Here is a 13,258-nt window from a genome sequence, read left to right on the forward strand (position 1 = left end):
TTCAAATGGCTCTGAGCACTATGGGACTTAACTTCTGAGATCATCAGTCACCTAGAACTTAGAACTACTTAAACCTAACTAACCTAAGGACATCACACATATCCATGCCCGAGGCAGGATTCGAACCTGCGACCGTAGCGGACTTTTACTGCTTCGAGTCATCGTTCCTGTCATATCCCTGATTAAGAATTCTTCCTCCTGAGACATTCTGTACGCGAGGCTATATACTCAATCATTTTTAGACTTCGTAACACTTGATTTTATTTTCGATGTTAAAGCACCTTTCTTTTGGAAACTTTCCTTCCTGTTGGCAGACGCATTTTATATCCAATACTGGGCATGGATAAAATATTCCGGAGTTAAAATAATCCTCCATTCGCATCTCCGGGCGAGGACTACTCAGAAGGATGTCGTTATTTGGAGACACAAAACTGGCGTTCTGCGGATTGGAGCGTGGAATGTCAGATCCTTTAATCTGGACGGTAGGTCACAAAATTTAAAAAGGGAAATGAATAGGTTAAAGTTAAATGTAGTGATAATTACCGAATTTCCGTGGCAAGAGGTACTGGACTTCTGGTCAGGTGAATACAGGGTTCTAAATACAAAATCAAATCGGGGTAATGCAGGAGTAGGTTTAATAATTACTAAGAAAATAGGAACAGGGTAAGCTACTATGAACAGCATAGTGAACGCACTATTGTAGTCAAGATAGATACAAAGCCCATACTCATCACTGATGTGCAAGTTTACATGCCATCTATTTCCGCAGATGATGAACAGACTGAAGAAAAGTGTGATGAGATAAAGGAAATTATTCAGATAGTTAAAGGAGACGAAAATTTAATAGCCATGGGGAACTGGAATTAAACAGTAGGAAAAAAAGAGAAGAAAATATGGTAGGAGAAAAAGTAGCGGGTGAAAGGAATAAAAGAGTAAGCCGCTTGGTAGGATTTTGCACAGAGCATAATTTAATCATCGCTAATACTTAGTGTAAGAATCATGAAGGAAGTCTGTACATGTGGAAGAGACCTCGTGACACCGGAAGTTTCCAGACCAATTATATAATAGTAAGACTGAGATTTCGGAACCAGATTTTAAATGGTAAGACATTTCCAGGGGCAGATGTAGACTCTGACCACGATTTACTGATTATGAACCGTAGATTACAACTGAAGGAATTGGAAAAAGACAGGAAATTAAAGAGATGGGACCTGGATAAACTGAATAACTGGATAAACTGAAAGAACCACAGGTTGTGCAGAGTTTCAGATGGAGCAGCAGGGAACGACTAACAAGAACAGGGGAAAGGAACAAAATAGAAGAAGAATGGGTAGCTTTCAGAGATGAAACAGCAGAACAGCAGTGGATCACATCGGTAATAGTAGAAATCCTTGGGTAACAGAAGAGATACTGAATTTAACTGCCGAAAGGAGAAAAAACAAAAATGCATTAAATGAAGCAGGCGAACGGGAACGCAAACGTATGAAAAATTAGATTGACAGGAAGTGCAAAATGGCTGAGCAGGAATGGCTAGAGAACAAATATATGACTAGGGGTAAGACAGATACAGCCTACAAGAAAATTAAAGATACCTTTGGAGAAAAGGGAACCATCTGTATGAAGGCCAAGAGCTCAGATGGAAAACCAGTCCTAAGCAAAGAAGAGTAAGCAGAAAGGTGGAAGGAGTATATAGAGGGTCTGTACAAGCGAGATGTACTTGAGGGCAATATTATAGAATGGAAGAAGACTTAGATGAAGATGAGATGGGAAATACGATACTGCGAAAAGAATTTGACAGAGCCCTGAAAGACCAAAGTCGAAACACGGCCTTGGGAGAAAACGACTGCTGACAGCCGTGGGAGAGCCAGTCTTGACGAAACTGTTGCATCTGGTGAGCAGTATGTATGGGACAGGCGAAGTACGCTCAGGCTTCTAGAGGAAATTAATAATCCCACTTCCAAAAAAGGCAGGTGCCGACAGGTGTGAATGTTACCGAACTATCAGTTTAATAAGGCATCGTTGCAAAATACTAACACTAATTCTTTATAAAAAAATAGAGAAACTGGGAAAAGCCGACCTTGGGAAAGACCAATTTGGATTCCGGAGAAATGTAGGAACACGGAATCAGTACTGACCCTATGACTTGCCTTATAAGATAGGTTAACGAAAGGCAAACCTACTTTTATAGCATTTGTAGTGTTAGAGAAGGCTTTTGAAAATGTTGACTGAAACACTTTCTTTGAAATTCTGAAGGTAGTAGGCGCAAAATACAGGGAGCGGGCCGTGCGGTCTCAGGCACGTTGCCCCACGGTTCGCGCGAACCCCCCCCCCCCCCACCCCCTCGTCGGAGGTTCGAATCCTCCCTGAAAAGGGAAAGGGAAGCAGCAGTTGGAAAGGGAGTGAGGCAGCGTTGAAGCCTATCCCCGATGTTATTCAATTTGCAAATTCAGCAAGCAGTAAAGCAAACCTAAGAAAAATTTGGAGTAGCTGTTAACGTTCAGGAAGAAGAAATAAAAACTTTGAGGCTTCCCGATGGCGTTGTAATTCAGAGGAGGATGTAAGATGAACATCAACAAAAGCAAAACGAGGATAATGGGATGTGGTCGAATTAAAACAGGTGAGGCTGCAGGAATTAGCTTAGGAAACGACGCACATAAAGCAGTAGATGAGTTTTGCAACTTGGGCACGAAAATAACTGATGATAGCCGAAGTAGATAGGATAAAAAATTTAAACTGACAATTGCAAGAAAAGTGTTTCTGAAGCAGATAAATTTGTTAGGACATTGGCAAGAAAAGTGTTTCTGACGCAGATAAATTTGTTAGGAAGTCTTTTCTGAAAGTGTACACTATGTGATCAAAAGTATCCGGACACCTGGCTGAAAATGACTTACATTTTTATGGCGCCCTCCATCGGTAATGCTGGAATTCAATATGGTGGTTGGCCCACCATTAGCCTTGATGACAGCATCCACTCTCGCAGGCATACGTTCAATCACGTGCTGGAAGCTTTCTTGGGGAATGGCAGCCCGTTCTTCAGGGAGTGCTGCACAGAGGAGAGGTATCGATGTCGGTCGGTGAGGCCTGGCACGAAATCGGCGTTCCGAAACATCCTAAAGGTGTTCTATAGGATTCAGGTCAGGACTCTGTGCAGGCCAGTCCATTACAGAGATGTTATTGTCGTGTAACCACTCCACCACAGGCCGTGCATTATGAACAGGTGCTCTATCGCGTTGGAAGGTGCAATCGCCATCCCCGAATTACTCTTCAACAATGGGAAGCAAGAAGGTGCTTAAAACATCAATATAGCCCTGTGCTGTGATAGTGCCACGCAAAACAACAAAAGGTGCAAGCCCTCCATGAGAAACACGACCACACCTTAACACCACCGCCTCCGATTTTTACTGTTGGCACTACACACGCTGGCAGACGACGCTCACCGGGCATTCGCCGTACCCACATCCTGCCACCGGATCGCCACATTCTCTACCATGATTCGTCACTCCACACAACGTTTTCCCACTGTTCAATCGTCCAATGTTTACGCTTCTTACACCAAGCGAGACGTCGTTTGGCATTTACCGGCGTGATGTGTGGCTTATGAGCATCTGGTCGACCATGAAATCCAAGTTTTCTCACCTCCCGCCTAACTGTCATAGTACTTGCAGTAGATCCTGATGCAGTTTGGAATTCCTGTGTGATGGTATGAATAGATGTCTGCCTTTTACACATTACGGCCCTCTTCAACTGTCGGCGATCTCTGACAGTCAACAGACGAGGTCGGCCTGTACGATTTTGTGCTGTATGTGTCCCTTCACGTTTCCACTTCACTATCACATCGGAAACAGTGAATCTAGGGATGTTTAGGACTGTGGAAATCTCGCGTACAGACGTATGACAAGTCACCCAAATCACCTGACCACGTTGAAGTCAGTGAGTTTCGCAGAGCGCCCCATTCTGCTCTCTCAGGATGTCTAATGACTGCTGAGGTTGCTGATATGGAGTACCTGGGAGTAGGTGGCAGGACAATGCACCTACTATGAAAAACGTATGTTTTTGGGGGTGTCCGGATACTTTTGATCACACAGTGTATGTATGGAGTGGGCCATGTATCGAAGTGAAATACGGACGATAAACAGTTTGGATAAGACGAGACCAGAAGCTTCTGAAACGTGGTGCTACAAAAGAATGCTGAAGATTAGAGGAGTAGATCATGTAACTAACGAGAAAGCACTGGATAGAAGTGAGGAGCAAAGAAATCTGTGGAGCAAATTTGGTAGGGCACATTTTGGGACATGAAGGAATCACCAATTTAGTACTGGAGGGAAGTGTGCCGGCTGAAGTGGCCGAGCGGTTCTAGGCGCTACAGTCTGGAACCGCGCGACCGCTACGGTCGCAGGTTCGAATCCTGCCTCGGGCATGGATGTGTGTGATGTCCTTAGGTTAGTTAGGTTTAAGTAGTTCTAAGTTCTAGGGGACTGATGACCTCAGATGTTTAAGTCCCATAGTGCTGAGCCATTTGAACCATTTTTTGAGGGAAGGGTGTGTGGGGTGAGAGGTGCGGGTGGGAGGGGTGGGAGAGGGGGGAAAGGGGGCGGTGGGGGTGTAAAAGTCGTAGAAGGTGACCAAGAGGTCGATACAGCAAGCAGATTCAGAAGGGTCTAGGTTGTAGTAGTTATTTGGAGATGAAGAGGCTCGCACTGGATAGAGTTGCGTGGAGAGCTGCATAGAACCAATCTTCGGACTGAAGACCACAGCAACACACACTGCTATCGTCAGCAAACCTTTCCACTATTGTTATCTGTAGAATTTCCTGATCGAATTCTCTCAACATCGCTTGGTATCATTCGGTTATACTCTACCATCCATACGCAACTTTTATTAATTTATTATTCCTGACACTGTCCATGCAGTCGAACTGTGCTTTCAAGTCCTTTGCCATCTTTGACAGAATTACATTTTCTTCATCAAACCTCAAAGTTTTCATTTCTTCTCCATGATGATCAAGTTGTTCTCAAAATTTATCTTTAGTTCCCTTTATTTCTTGCTCTGTATACTGAATGGATAACAATACGGTAGTGTATCGACGAAAATATTATCTGTGGCAACTTAGCTTGTGTGTTACATTTTTCTGCAATGAACCATAAAACAGAGTCATCATTCAGACGATGACGAAGTCTGGAATTACAACGCTTCACACGCACCCATCATGTGTGTCTACTTTGCCTTACAAATGCATTCCGCGAACAACTGTATGATGCAAAGCGTGGCGTAATTAATACTACATACGAGTACGTATATATTAGAGACTTGGTATCCTATTCCACTAGGGAATGGAGAGAGGGCAGAATACTTTAGTACACGTACTAGTCACTTATTTTATCCACATGATCCTTATGGGAGGAATCGGACTAAATCAGAAAAAAACTGTTGTGCTATACACGTTAATATTGGTACGCTAAATTTACCCAACAGGGTTTTGTGCGAACAATGTCATCTTTCTCCCAAAGATTACCATTAGAGTCTCCCTAGCACTTTCTCATGAGCTACACTTAACTCTGTTCATATCTTAGCAGCGCTTGTCTGATTCCTTTCGATGTATGTTGTAGTGCCTGCTTGATAAGGACCTCAAATGCTGGACGAGTTCTCTAGCACTTGTGGCATTCGTGTACAGATGCACACCACATTCTCATTATCCATCGAACAATTTAGCGTTTACCATTCGCCTATCCAGCCATTAAATTCATTGTGCCATTTTGTGTTGTTCAGCAATATCCTTAGATATTACTGAAAAACTGGACAGACTCCAGAAGATCACCGTTATTTCAGTACTGGTAGTCGATTACTATGATATGAGGTCAGCTTCCCAGATCCTGGAGCAACTACTTGCAAATCAAGCAGCTCGTCATATGGCATCATTAGGCTGAATGGACTCCGTTCTCGTCCTCTGATTACCGAAAAATCCCTGGCAGTACCGGGAACTGAACCCAGGCCCTCCACATGGAAATCGCACACGCCGACCACTCACTCACTACGTTCCCAGATTCTCCAAAACAGCTCCGTTGTGGTACAGCAGACTCAGCTTCTTCGATGACACGATGCACCTTCAGTGTAGAGGAAACTTCAAAACTGTTACGGCGAAAAGGAACACCATCATGCGTAACTAGAGCATGTTTTGGTAATTGATGCGAGGTAATTAACTCTGGACCAATAATGGAACAGAGCGATAGTTGGTGATGTAGCACGACCGGTAGTGTGGTAACGCTCACCTACCGCAAATACTCGCGTGAAGGCATTACAGACACTTGATGGCGTACCACAGGTAACACATTAGTGAACATGACATCGCTTTTAAACACGAGGCGCTTTTATGCAAATTGCAATTTCGTCGAAAACAGTTTAATTCAATACTCTTTTTCAGCTGGCTCTCAAAATAGCTTTGGGTGAAAGAGTAATATCAATCCGACCAGACAGCACAAACTCAGCTGCGAGTTCACGTATCACTGAATCGCAATTGTGTGGGCTCTATAGCTGTCTCATTTCTAGGAAAAACATGCATTACATATGTGTAGCAACAGTAACACCACCAGCTTTGTGTATTAGTTCTATTTAAATAAAACTAATACACACAGATGATGGTGTTATTGTTCCTACACATAAATAAAAGACCTGCTGTCCAATTATTCATTAAAATATGGATGTACGGAGACAAAAATGTCACTGGTATTGAGAGCCTTACGATGGCGAATTTCAGTTGACTGAAATATGTACAGTATACAACAGTGCCCAGTTAACAGTTCGATTTAATTCACATGTAGAATATGTCACATTGTAAACATTTAAAAGAGTTGTTTCGTCTAAATTTAGCAGGTTGGTTGACAAATGAAACAAAAATTTTAGTCGTGTACATTGCGAAAGAGAGTGCCAGTTTCACCTCGGCCAAAACGGCAGGAAATTCACAACGTTTATCGTTTTGTGTGTTATAGTTTCCACACTCGTTACCGACGAAATACGAGAACTACCGCACAATCAGCTTAACAGCTCTCACATCGGAGCTGATGACACGAATAAGACACAAAAGAAAACTGAGAATATGTTAGATGAGGATCAGTTTAGCTTTTAGGAAAGGTAAATGCACCAGAAGTCTGTTCTGACGTGCTTGATAATGGAGGCAAGATTTACGAAAAATCAAGACACTTTCACGGGGTTTGTCGACAGAGGAAAAAAATTCGCCAGCGTAAAATGGTGCAAGGTCTTTCAAATTCTCAGAACAACAGACGTAAGTTACAGAACCAATAGAGAACAATATGAATGGAAGCCCAAGTGGGAAAAGCTCCAATGAAAAAGGACGTAATGTTGGTTGGTTGGTTGATTTGGGGGAGGGGATGAAACAGCGAGGTCATCGATCCCATCGGATTAGGGAAGGATGGGAAAGGAAGTCGCCGTACCTTTTCAAAGGAACCAGCCCGGTATTTTCCTGAAGCAATTCAGAGACCACGGAAATCCCAAATCAGGACGGCGGGACGCAGAACTGAACCATCGTCCTACCGAATGCGAGTGCAGTGTGCTAACCACTGCGCCACCTCACTCGGTGGGGCGTAACGTCTTTTTCCCATACTGCAGGACCTGCTCATCGTAGCTCACCTCAGGGGCATAATCAGATATAAAAGACGTTTAGCATCGCCGCGAAGCATCAGCGAATATTTTGTCCCCCATGAAACTTGCTCCCCATTAGACGCTTGGTGGAAAGACTTCGAAGAGCACTGTGTACAGTACATTACCAGAACATGCTGTCGAAAAGCAACAAGATATAGTTGCAGGTGTACTTCCCTTCGTTAACTATGCCTGGCTTTCTAAAGATACAGTCACAAAAGCCTTGTAAATCGATTTCAAATTAACAACTAACACAGCTAAGTGGCAAATTGGTATGAAAATAGCTTGTGTGCTCCCAAACAAAGACTTTTTCCTTTCTAAAGTAAATTTCAGAGCTCAGGCCGCAGATGTGTGTTACAACAAGGAAGGCCTACGAGTTATTAAAAATTTATTTTTGCAAGTTACAGTACCATCAGGTCTGTTGCAATCTGTAGCGGCCTTGTGTTAGTTACGTGTCACAAGTCAACAGTCACGGCGTATATTGGTGAATTCCGCTCTTACGTCTTTCACGAAAGCCAACGCATCAGTCCCCTCTCCGCCAACAGACAGTTTGGAGCAGCCAGACGGCCCCATAATGCTGGAGGAAAATAAAGGCGCACAGCCGGTAGGAGACGCCCACGGGTCATCGCACAGCAGCGTATGACGCGCTGCCGGCGGCTGCCTTTGACGTCCGCGCAGCCGCGAGAACCGGCGCGTGGGCGCCGGCCACCAATTTGTCTGTGGCTGCCGGCCAAAATAGAAAAAAAAGGAAATATCGCCGGAAAACGTCCCGCCGGTAGACTCGCTGCCGTCACGGGCCGAACAAAAATCGCGCACAAAAGGGTCGGCCGCCGCCGAGTTCTGCTCCGCTTGCGTTACGCCGGTCACCGGTCGTAAGGAGCGCGTTACTCGTCTGTCTGCTCGTCCCCTTCATCCCCCCACTCCCCTGTTACGCTGACCGCAACCCTCTCTTCAACTACGGCAGTACTTCCTCTATATTGCTTTCGAAGAGAACACGGCACACGTCATAACGCTATTTCCAGGAGACTTCGTTCAGTGAAAGAGGGGTAAAAATAACCGAACCCCGCGTCTCGGCTTATCGGTAGATATTCGACCGATTCTGAGAAAACGACGGTCAAAGCTTTCGATGTACTTCACGGGACGTTTAGCGAGTAAACAGGCTAAACGAAGCGGTGGCACAGTGGCTGGCGTCGCATCTTTACATTTTTGCACCCCACGTTCGAAACCAGGTTACTATTTTTATTTTCGTTTTAATTTACGTGTATCTACCGGTGTCTATAGAAGATTATTGCTCGCATATTTTCCAGTGCATATTGAAATTACGATGCCCTTATTCGTCAACTAATTTTACGCCTGGTAAACGATTTTTAAAACGGAGGAAGAAAAAAGTAACTGAATAGAAAAATTATTTGAAAATGTTTTCGGTGAAATTCCTATAGTGTATCTTGACACCATAACCAAATGCACGCGCCAGGTTTTGGAAAAGTGATCCGTTATGCGTGGTTTGCCGCGAAATTATTGCCAACGCATGAAATCTTCAGCAACGTTAACGATGTTTCTTTCTTGAGTGAGATCTACACGAAGAAATTTCGCTGTCAGAAACGTGCCCTCGCGCGAAACTCGTGGTGTTCGGAATTTCTGTATTTCGAATGTTTCTACGATCGGTATCATCCAAGGGAGTGCACCAAATCTTCATCAAGAACAAACATAAAAATAAAATATAAGAATTAAGAATTGATGTAAGAACAAAAACACGAATATGAAAATCTAAAAAGGTTGTAATCCCTAAAAATACCGTACACACATCTATTATACAATAAATGTACGAGACTTATTGAAACCGAGTGGTAATTTTACAATTAATACCGTTGTATCCCCTAACTTGATAAGAAAGATTCGCCTAGAAACCTTCTACGGATGATGCAGTAAGTCAGAGACCGCGACGCTAGCCACTATGCTACCATTTTTGGCTATTCTACCACCGAGCGAAGTTTCTCGGAAACTTGGTTATGGCACTTGCCGTGTTCTCCTTGTTAGATCTCTCTACTGAATAAACTTGCCGTTATCCGTAGAATGGAATGAAGGAAGAAGATTTCATGGTCTCGTGCGTTACAGAAGGTACCTGAAATATTTTATTCAATGAGAGGCGTGTTTCAATATTATTATACTCAAATTCTCGGCTCATGTTTTATCATGGTCACTTTCAAAATGACAGAATGGGATTTGTGGGTCCACCTTCATGTAAGTCTTTTATCTCCAGAAACTAGAATAATATCCTAGTAATAAGAACGGTAAGTGATGTGTTCTTCGCGGAGACAGAGAAAATTTTTTGCGGAGCGCAGTCTATCTGTATCACGTTCCAGCCGTTGGTTACTCTGGGTACTGGAAACGCTGGAGTAAGCATCAGACAGCCTCTGTTTCTGCTTCTTACTTTCGGTACAGAAATGTATATGCTCGGTAAAAGAGAGCTGTCGCCTCTTAACGTAATAGGGCTATTTGTCGCGATTTCTGCCAGCCATAAAGAAAACTACAGTACAGACGTAGTAGTGTACCCAGAGTTCCAACATTCTTCTGGTATTAACTAAGGCATGTAGCACGCATTCACTACTTAGCTCTAGAAATTTATTTTATGACCTTTTACTTGCATACGGTGATTTCACGCGAATCCACAGAACTTAAAGCTAACTAGAAACCAAACTCCGCCCGCACATGCCATATAGGCCCAATGGTACCGACCAGCCGCCATGTCATCCTCAAGCACAGGCGTCACACGATGCGGATATGGAGGGGCATTTGGTCAGCACACCGCTCTCCCGGCTGTGTATCAGTCTACGACACCGCAGCCGCTACTTCTCAATCAAGTAGCTGCGCAGTTTTCTTCACAGGGACTGAGTGCACCCAGCTTGCCAACAGCGATCGGCAGACCGGATGGTGACCCATCCAAGTGCTAGCCCAGCCCGATAGCTCTTAACTTTGGTGATCTGACGGGAACCGGTGTTACCACTGAGGCAAGGCTGTTGCCATCTACATAACGTGCACTTTATAAGACAAATAGAGGTCTGGCGTTTGTTCTCAGTACTCGGGTATTCTAACAGTGATTGTGAATATCTTAACAGAATTAACTGTAAATCTCATTTTTATGGATAAAATCAATTATTTCCCGTACTGATGTCTTCCTAGTAGCGCAGTGGTACCAAACTGTGGGTAAACAGACGTCCATTAATTATGTGAGATAAAAATATGGGCCGTGAGTAGGGGGGGGGGGGGGGGGGGCGGTCCGGCAAAATCTCACTAAATCTTACTTAAAGGGGATGGCGGGCTATAAAAAGTCACGTCAGCACTTTAACTCAGAGAATATACGTTATTATGACGTTTTGTTTCGTATAATCACAGTCATCCACACGACACCGATACACACTTGACACTTGATAACAGGTCGGAGGCAGGCAACGGCAAACCACCTCCACTAGGGCCTTGCCATGAGCGGTGATGCAGGATTCCCTCATCTGCTCCCTACACTCATAAAATTATAGATTATATTTTATTATAGTTAATCCAGAGCATCGACAATATTAATGCGCCCACCAGTCTTTATGGCCTAAGTGAACTGAATTCCCCGATTAGCAACAAGTACCACCCAAGTGTTGCATTTTATTCGGGTAGTTCTGTGCCGCGCTGGTCGAAATCAATCCATGTCAGTCAGCGACTCGGTTATGATATTCTGCAAGGCATATTGAAGGCGATGTTGAGTTTAATGTGAATTTGTATCAAAACTTTTAAAATGTACCTGCTAAGCGGCATGCCGATTGTCGAAACACACGCACGAGCGAGAAGTTAATCGTTTGCGGAAGGAAGCTAAAGCTAAACTGAAGTTCAACGACATGAATTCGCTTGGTGGCAATATAAATCAAAAGCCCGAAAAATTACGTAATCATATGGTTCCAAGGAAGGTACAAGCAATGTCGTATTTCATCTGCAAAGTATGTAAACGTTGAATGACACCTAATGTATATTAATACACCAATAAACGGTCGGATTTTAGGGATCCGTCAAAACAGTTAATGCTATTTCCGTGGAGTCTTTATGTCCATCCGTCTCTGTCCGTCTGTTTGTGCGAATGCTACTCAGGAGCGACATCTTTGAAATGAAGTTTTTAATTACATGTTAAATACACTGCTTAAAACACTTTTTTATTAAAACGTGGTTCTATTAAAGTGTTTTAATCAATGTTTAAAACAAATAAAATATAATTTTTACGTATTTGTACCCGAATACGGGGTAAACACCATGTGAAGGGGAGGTTGAGGGGCATCCCACTAAATCTCACCAAAAAGGGGGGGGGGGTCCAAAATTTAAATGAACCTCCCCCCCAAACATAATTAATATACGTCCACAAAATACTCCTTGTGGTGGAGGGAAGGGGAAAATTAAATTTTGTTACGGGTAACAATCACAAGGGTTAAATTACAGTTTAGTCTTTACATAATTTGAAAGGTGTACAGTTTCGTTAAACAATAATTGTTAGATCATTATCATCAAGCATTTGACATCCATTATAGCTAATGATGGCGTCTTCCAAATTTTCTTATGCATTTCCATCTTCAGCACTCAATACTATTCGCGCATGTTTTGAACGTCGCAGCGCAACATGCGACACGGAATCAGTCCTAAATGCGTGACTTATACGAAAAAGGAAAGTAAATACACTTATTCGCGAAATAAAATTGTTTTCTCGCTTTGATCCTCTGGGGATGGTATATTAGCGTCAATACAAAATCTGCGAGGAACTATACAGCAGACGTGGAAGGAAGACCAGCAAGACATATTTCACTGTCGACCGACAAACAAATTTCGTCTGCTGCAGCAAAGCGAGGCTGTCTTCTCTCATACGAAGCTCGCTTCTCTGCGAGCTTCGTTGGAAGACTGTAAAGACGACACAGCGCCACCGAATGCAGGTCACAGTCGGCGTCGATGATGTCGTGGCGAGTGTATTACAGTAAGCAGCCGACGACAACACGATAACGACTCGGCGTAGCAGCACGCGGACGATTCCTGCGGGCCAGCTCATTACAGTTAAGGGCGAGCAGGAGGGAGCTGACAAATGGCTGGCGCGGCAGCTTATTAAAACCGCAGCAGCTGGCGCGGCCGCAGCCTGCAAGTTGGTCCGGGGCTCTGGGAGCTTCCTCCGCTGCAGCTCTCTCTCTCTCTCTCTCTCTCTCTCTCTCTCTCTCTCTCTGGCCGCTAAAATATATTGATTGCGTCGGAAGGGCAATTGCAGCGGCGCGGTCGCGGAGGAGGCCGTAACTTTCATAAACACCCCGGCGCAAACTTCCCCCGCGACGCTTGTCGGCGGGGCGGCGATATAAACTTGGCCTCTTCCCTCCACTGTCCCCCACCCCTCCCCTCAACCCCCTGCCCATACCACCAGCAACTCTCGGCGCGTTCTGAAAAGCCGCACTCCCGTGCGAGGCCGCGATCCGCAGCTACTAACTCTGCCAGTAAATTGATACTAAGCAGCGCAGAATGCGCCTCATACCGGAGCAATTTGTGACTGACTCCGCGCGGTGGGTAATAAGCTAGCGCGCGGCGGAGGAGGGGGGCGAGATAT

The sequence above is a fragment of the Schistocerca piceifrons genome, chromosome 7 (assembly GCF_021461385.2).
Source record: "Schistocerca piceifrons isolate TAMUIC-IGC-003096 chromosome 7, iqSchPice1.1, whole genome shotgun sequence".
In the NCBI taxonomy this organism is placed as follows: domain Eukaryota; kingdom Metazoa; phylum Arthropoda; class Insecta; order Orthoptera; family Acrididae; genus Schistocerca; species Schistocerca piceifrons.